We start from the raw sequence: 7063 nt of genomic DNA, 5'->3' as shown, positions 1-7063 counted from the left end.
ACTAAATACTTTTTTGCCCCACTGTATAAAGTCAAGCACCTATGTGTGCAGACTGCTTCTACAAACATTTATTAAAGATGGGTTGCTCTCAGGAGATCGATGAGCTTCAGCTCAGCGTGGTACTGTCACAGGTCCAGTCATTAAATTTCTTCACTGCTAAATATTCCATGGTCAGCTATTAGTGGTATTACAACAAAGTGGAAGCGATTGGAGATGACAGTAACTCAGCCACAAAGTGGTAGGTCACATAAAAAGGTCAGCATACACTGAAGCACAGAACGCACAGAGGCCAGAGACTTTCTGAGTCAAGTGTGACATACTGACAAACTTCATGTGGCCTTCAGATTAGCTGAAGACCAGTGTGTAGAGAGCTTCATGGAATGGGTTTCTATGGCCGAGCAGATGCATCCAAGCACAATTCAAAGCATCGGATGCAGTTTTGTAAAGCACGCCACCACTGGACTCTAGAGACGTGTTCTCTGGAGCTACAAATCATGCTTCATTGTCTGGCAATCTGATGGACAAGTCTGGATTTGGTTATTGCCAGGGGAATGGCACTTGTGTAACTGCATTGTGCCAAGTATAAAGTTTGGTGGAGTGGGGATTATGGTGTGGGGCTGTCTGTCAAGGCTGGGCTCCTTAGTTCCAGTGAAACTTTATGTAAACACTAGTGCACAAAGCAAGTTCCATAAGAACATGGATGAGTGGGTTTGCTGTGGAAGAACTTGACTGGCCTGCCCAGACTCTTGATCTCAGCCTGATATAACACACAGTTTGTGATGAGTTAGCGCGTTGACTGCGAACCACTCCTTCTCATCCAACATCAGCGTCTGATCTCACAAATATGCTTCTGGAAAAACGCTCAGAAATTTCCATAATCACAAGGGAGGGCCGACATCATATTAACCCTATGGGTTAAGAACGGGATGTGACTCAAGTTCGTATGCGTGTGAAGGCTGATGAGCGAATGCTTTTTGGCAATACAATGAATGTCACATTGGAGACAGGGACGCACATGATACACTGAGCATTTCTTGTTCACTCATCTCTTTTCACTCTGTTTATACACCTGTTACTGAGTAGAAGCAGTTTTAATGTTTTATTCTGTCTTTTATTGGTTTGGTTTTATAAACATGGTTTATCCATGTTTGTATGTATTTTAATGTAATTGATTTTATTTAAAGTTTTTATTTTACTTCCTACCCACGTCATAATCAAAGCACACTGCATAAAAAGAGGTAAGTCAACAGGAGTCACAGAGCCCAGGCAGTCAGCAGAGGAGTCGCAGAGCATGCACAGAAGTGGCACAAGCATGAAGACCGCAGAGCTTCAGCAGAGCAGCAGGCTGGAGAAGCCAGACAGATGCCAAGGAGATTGGCCCTGGAAGTGTCTGCAGAACTGGTGTTGGATATGGTGGAGGAGTTGTATGGAGTAAGGCCTTTCTCAGTCAGATACAACCAATGAAAATGAGGGATTTCTGTGATAGTTGGTGCTAGAACATCTATTTCAAGACTGTTGCACGTGTCATACATTTTATATACGTGTGGGACTTTTAGCTTGGTTTTGGTTTTAGTTTTTTTATTGTAAAAAAAAACTAAAAAAAAGGTTATCTGCTAAACTAAAAAAAAAGGTTATCTGCTACTCTTGACTTTTGTACTCCTTGGCCATGACTGCTATTTATTTTTTTGTTTTTTTGTTTTTCCCTCATTACCCACCACTATTGTATTTAATCATTAGCAATTAAATCAGTTAGACTCCAGCTCTATTGTGTGTCCTTTGTCCCGTGTCTCTTCGTTCTGATCGCCGGGGCTTCTTTCTATTATTGGAGGGTATTTCTTTACCCTAAAATGTAAAGTGCCTTGAGATGACTATTGTTGTGAATTGGTGCTATATAGATAAAACTGAATTGAGCACAACAATAGTCTCAATTGAACATTTCTATAAGACCCTTGTGCTTTTAATTAGAAGGCATGATCATCATCGAATAAATAACCTTAATCAGCAAATCACTGTGCGGCTTTGAGGAAGATCATTTCTAGTCCAACAAGTCTTTGCTGATACTTCAAATCAGACATTTTAGACCTCTCTATTGTTACGAACTGAAAATATAAGGTCATTTGACCATTTATCAAAATATATTTAATTTATAGTTGAATGATGAATATTATTGAAGGTCTAGCCTCTCACCTTTGATGTGAAGAGAAACAGCAGGGAAATTTCCAGCCTCAGTGTTCGAAGGAAACTGGATATATAAACATGAATAAGATATCAATTTGTCAAGAATACTTTGCAGGCAGTGGCCATCCTGAGTCCTGACTTAACATCCTATCCCAAAAGACTGTGCTTCCCACCTGACTACTCTTTTCCAGGGCTTTTCCTGAAGATGTGTTTCAGTCTTCAGCCCCATTGGGTTTGAGATCTGGTGAGTTGCTCACCCAGGTAAAAATAATAAACCTGCTTTCCAATTTGGGTCATTGTCCTTCTGTGCTGTGCCATCCAGAGAACTTTTCAGAATCTGAGCAAAAAGTAAAATTTTTTCAGAGTTCATGTGGCTGTTTCTGTCTTTTGTCCCATTCTCTGAAACACTGGTGACTCAGCACCATGCATCAAGCATCACACCAATGCATTGGGTTTTACAGGCTCCGTCCTGGGCTTTTCATCATTTATCACATTATTTTAAAATACATGACTGTGTACAAAAATAGTTTTAATTCTTCAAGGGCTAATGTAATATATTTTGTTCAGTGCCTTAAATGAAAAAGTGAAAGTCTTCCCTCTAATCCCATATAAAACAACTGTGACTTGAATACACTTTGGTACAAAACTTAAAATGAAAGTTGCATCCAAGAATATATGGACCTGTCTATATTTAATCTCAGCTCGCTGCCAAGATTCAGATATAGTGAATTCCCTCAGACCCACATGATCAATTTCAGAGTAACATTAAACATTAAAAGACAGAGAAGCAAGAAGCCACTTACCAGAAGAACACTTGGCTTAATGCTCCTCTGGGAAATCAGGGTTATGGTCACTGCAATTGTTTCATCATGATCGTGATTGAATGATTATGTCCTTTTTTTCCTCTGTGTGGGTCCAGTATTTTATAAATGTTAAAACACCTCGTTGATTACACTCACAGTTTGCCTAGAGGTGAGTAATATTTTCCTCATTCTCTGTGGTCTGGTTCTTGTTCATCATTACACGGCCAGCATTTATGTATTTCATTCATTATTATCAGTATATTGAATATATAAGACTTGACCTCATTGTACTAGGAAAATGGGAAGAAGTGCATATTGAAACATGTGCAAACATAGATGGAAATAAGGCATAATATACAGTAAGGCCGTATATGAGGCAAAACAGAGTTTGTACAGTTCTAATAAGCTCAAACATTAATGTTTCATATGACAACATTTTTTTTCTTCAGCACAGCCTGAACTGTATTAGGTGAGCTTTCATTAAATAGTCTTGAGGAAAAGTTAAAAACAAAACATGAACCTACTTTTCTGTGTGCATAATTTTAAATTGGACAGCACCACTGACTGACCCAAACCGTGACAGAGCCCCACCGTGTTTTACAGATGGCTGCAGACGCTCGCTGTTGTACCGCTCTTCTGATGTCTGCCTTGCATAATTAAAAAGACTTAAACTAAAATTTTCAACTTTGGGTTTGTCTCCTTATCAGACCCGTTGCTACAGATTTACAGTGCTGTTGTTGAAAAATCTGGCATAATTCAAACTCTGCTCCTTATTTCCCTTCCTTTAAAAAAGCTTCTAGGTCAATGTGAGGCTGTGTCAGGCAGGAGGTGGACTCAAATGCAGGACTCAGACACAAAAGGTGAACTCAAGGCAGCAGCTTTATTGCTGGGAAAAATAACTAAAACATAAGCACTAAAACAAACTAAAATCCTCAACGTGAAAAACAGGAAAAGAACATTGTGAATGTAGAAACATGGAACGCAAAGAGACTTATACACATAAGGAAGCACGATGCAACACAGAGCAAGGAAAACACAGGGCTTAAATACACACTGGAGCAATCAGGGAATGGGAGACAGGAGGGAAACACAGCTGGGAGAAATCAGAGCTAACAATACAAGGGGAAGCAAAACCAGATACACTGCACACAGGAGTGGGATTACCAAAATAAAACAGGAAACACACAACAGGCACAGAGACAGACTAGACACTGAACATAGAGACCTGACTGACTGGGGAGAGAGAGGGAACAAGGAGACGAGACATGACACAACAAAGAACATGAGAAAGGCAAAAATAAGAGAAACCAAAATCCTAGCACTAAATATATAAACTAAACCATTACAAAACACTGGGTCACACATCCAGTACCATGACATTCTTGACAGCCACAGATGCTTTTTTATGACTCCCACTTCTTCTTTTGTCCCCCATGTGTCCAGTATCCTCAAATTTATTAAGCACACACTGCACATCATGCTAAGATTTGTCACATTTTCAGCTAACAGCTCTTTGGGAATTCCCCTGTCAATGAAAAAAATCCTATTTTTGTCTGTCAAACTGTTTTAATTTATAGATTCAACTAAAGAAATTAAAAGAAATAAGGTGTTCTTGTGAGAGGCTGCTAGTAACAAAGTGCCTAGAGATGCAATTTAAAATAGCTTCTTTGCTAAGATGTCTGTTATATGTAGATGCAACACTAGTTCATCCCTTGAGTTAGGTGCTTTTTTATGCTTCAATGATTCATAGGTCACTGTTAAGCCCTAAAAGTGCTTACATGTACTTCTACAACTTTGCCTCATTTAGTTTATGCAGCTCTATGAATATGCAAATCCCTGCCTCGCCTGACTCTCCCCCTGTATCTGTGAGTCCCACTCACTTGGTTGTCTTGCTTCACAGAGGGAGACAACAACTCCAAAGTTTGTGTTTTCTTAAGGAGAGGAAGACCTCTCTTTACTCCCAGGACTGCTTCGAAACACAAAAAAGCCGTTGTCGCTTGTTCATCATTAATATAACAAAAAGTCCTTAGTGCCTAGAGCATAGCAGTGAAAAACTTGAAAACTAAAACTGTCATTACAAATAAAGCAATTGGGCATCAACACTTGTGAAGCGTCTGTCTACTGAAGCAAACATGGTGAAACAGAGAGCAGAGCACAGCAGCGGATTAACTTTCTTTTTACCTCTCATACTGAGCTGAAATGAAACTGGCCCCACTCTTCCAGATGATCAGATTAGTATCTCAGGTTTATTTGAAATCTTGATTAGTTGATGGTTGATTAGTATGATTAGTCTGGTAAGACTTTAAGAGTGCGGATTTCTAAATTTGATTATACATAGAGCCCCTCCTGTATAAAGTGATAAGACAGCTTTGGCCTGATGATATCATTTTGTCTGTAAGACATCTAGAGGTTGGTGACAGTAAAAGACCCTTTATCTGAAAGGAACATCAAATGTTATAACAGTTATATAGGATACGTACCCCATCTGAAAAGATAAGCTTAATGCATGGCTCTCCATGTTGTAAGCATTGTGCTTATCTCTTTTTTTTATTATATAAATGTATCTGTTTTTAAATTTTCATCTGCATATCCTGCATAAATATTATTTTTGCATGAGGAAAACCTGGCCTCTCCTGCATTTCCATAAAGGCTGTTAATATTAGAATCTTTTCTTAATAAGGCTGAGAGCTACACATAAACTAAACCTACAGTAGTTCATATTATGCGTGATGCTTTAATGGTCCAATGGCAAGAAATTCCATTGCAATGAGGTAAAAATACAACAAAACTTTGGCCTTGGTGCCAAAGAGAGGCTCTATGAGCTCCACATGTTCAGAGATCACCGAATAGTGGGGCGAAAGAAAAGAGGCAAGATGTGTGGTATTTCACAATGCAACCAGTGGAAAGGTAACAATTAAGGATGAAGTCATGCTGCTCAGGAAAGTGGAATAATTTCTGATCTCATCACCTTATCCCATTGGTAGCTAATGAGGCTTAAAGATACTTTGTCAGGAAATGCTGAGGAAATGGTGTAGGCTGATGCCGCTGAATACCTGATGCCTCGTATTACCGAATGCCACACAAAATAAGAATAACAGAAGTTTCACTCCAGTAAGTGCGTGACAATGAGATTTCAAATGAACTCCAAGTGGCTGCAAATTATAGTTTTCAAACTCAATTTTTAGAAGTTCATTTCTAAAGTCTGGATATCATTCCAGGAGGACATTAGGTTAATTTAACGTTTCACAATGTGAAAGTCGTGTCGACCATCTGCATTGTTTTGATTTCTTTTATTTTAATGTCGTGCTATCATTTATTTATAAGACGAGTTTTTGTTTCTTTATGAGTGGAATAGGTTTTTCCAAAGAGAATCAAATGAATGGAAAGGGAGAATAATGAACATCTGTTGTTAGATTAAAAAAAAGAAGAGAAAAAACTCTTTGCTTCAATCAAAAGGTAAAGTTTTCTGTTTCTGTCTTTCTTACATTGTAATAATTGTTTTGCAAAAGGTTTTTCCCCCCTTTATTCTATCATTTCCCTGTCTTCTTATGAATTCTGGTCATTTGTGTTGCTCACTATTATTCTGTGTTGTGCATGCTCCTTTTTTCCTCTGTGTTTTCTGTGCCTGCTCCCGTTTCCTCCCACAGTTTAATTGGTCATTCTAAATTGGTCCTGTGACTGACTGGCAACCTGTCCGGCACGTACCCCGCCTCTTGCATAGTGACAGCCCCCTTGTGACCCTGCTGGATAAGTGATTAAGAAACTGGATGGATGGACGAATGGATGGATTTGTCCAAGGCAGGAACAATATTTCTTGCAACACTGACAGGTTGTATATGTGATACATTTAAAAGTGCCACTTTCTGAGTTTAACAGGATTTAAGAGCAGATTGACATAATCGGGGATTTTCTAAACAAATTGCATGAAGTATAAAGACTTCATAAACACTGTGGTAAAGATATCATATCGTCATAATGTACCCCAGTAGCCCCAAGTCTTTTTGGTCTCTTCCCAAATACTAAACTAGTATACAGTGCTTTTCCTCTGTTGCTCTCTCTCTCTCTCTCTCTCTCTCTCTCTC

Source organism: Pundamilia nyererei, unplaced genomic scaffold, assembly GCF_000239375.1.
Source record: "Pundamilia nyererei isolate P.nyererei 1_Seehausen unplaced genomic scaffold, PunNye1.0 scaffold00132, whole genome shotgun sequence".
Taxonomy (NCBI): domain Eukaryota; kingdom Metazoa; phylum Chordata; class Actinopteri; order Cichliformes; family Cichlidae; genus Pundamilia; species Pundamilia nyererei.
This window is presented reverse-complemented; position numbering follows the sequence as displayed.